General features: G+C 31.4%; 1 long non-coding RNA gene across 1 annotated transcript; it reads right to left on the minus strand.

The window, feature by feature from the left end:
* Positions 1–32: 32 nt before the first annotated feature.
* On the minus strand, positions 33–413 carry LOC137637549 (uncharacterized). Its single transcript, XR_011043699.1, has 2 exons — positions 349–413; positions 33–105 (listed from the first exon to the last, which is right to left on the minus strand). It is a non-coding gene; the product is annotated as an uncharacterized lncRNA (long non-coding RNA).
* Positions 414–927: the final 514 nt, after the last annotated feature.

Consider the following 927-nt stretch of genomic DNA (forward strand, 5'->3'; position numbering starts at 1 on the left):
TAATAAGGAACTGGAGAATTACGACAACGCCAAACATTCTTAAATTTATTTCCGTCACCAACAAATAACAACGTTTCAAACATCTCTGTGTTCATAATCATGTTCCTGGGTAAAAGAAAGTAAAACAATAAAGAGCAAACTGTACATAAATATTGTAAACAAACAAATAAATTCTAAGTTAGAATGGGAAAAGGCATAATTAGGCAATCTTCAAAGGAAAGCTAGAAATTTCTTGATTAAGTTGTGGCTTTTTAGATTTTATAAGGATTGACTCTGCTATTCTTATTTCATTTTCATATGAGCCTCTGTATATTATTGAAAAGTTGTCCAAAGAGAATGAACACTTACAATCCATTTCGCAATGGTCTCGTATGCTGGACTGTAAAGGTTTGGACAAGGCTCTGCCAGTTCGGCTGCTAATTCCCTTGTGATCTTGGTAGCGAGAAAAAACGCATTTTTTCGTGGAGCCAATGTAAGCTAATTGGCAATTTGGACAGTTAAACAGATAAACCACCATTGATTCAAAGGTCTTTTGCAGCTTTTCTTTATGGTTAACAAAACTTTTTATTTTAGAGTAATTATAGAATATTAAATTCGGTTTAATTTGTGGTAGGTATTTACTCAGGATTTCATGTATTCTGATTTTAATATATTTGTTTGTTTCATCATTAAAATAAGGTAATTTTATGAAGAGTTCAACTTTTTTTGGACCAAATTTCTTTGGTTTAGGACAAAATGTACTGTTAAGGAAAGTTCTGAGTTTGTAATAGAATATTTTGGATGGGAAACCATTGTTGGAAAAGAATTTCTCCAGGAAACATATTTCCCTATGAAAATTTTCAAAAGATGACGTTAATCTAAACGCTCGGTAAAACATTGTGCTAAATGTGTTTAACTTGAAATTTGCATAGCATCTACTCAAAAAAT

Source organism: Palaemon carinicauda, unplaced genomic scaffold (genome assembly GCF_036898095.1).
Source record: "Palaemon carinicauda isolate YSFRI2023 unplaced genomic scaffold, ASM3689809v2 scaffold831, whole genome shotgun sequence".
Classification (NCBI taxonomy): Eukaryota; Metazoa; Arthropoda; class Malacostraca; order Decapoda; family Palaemonidae; genus Palaemon; species Palaemon carinicauda.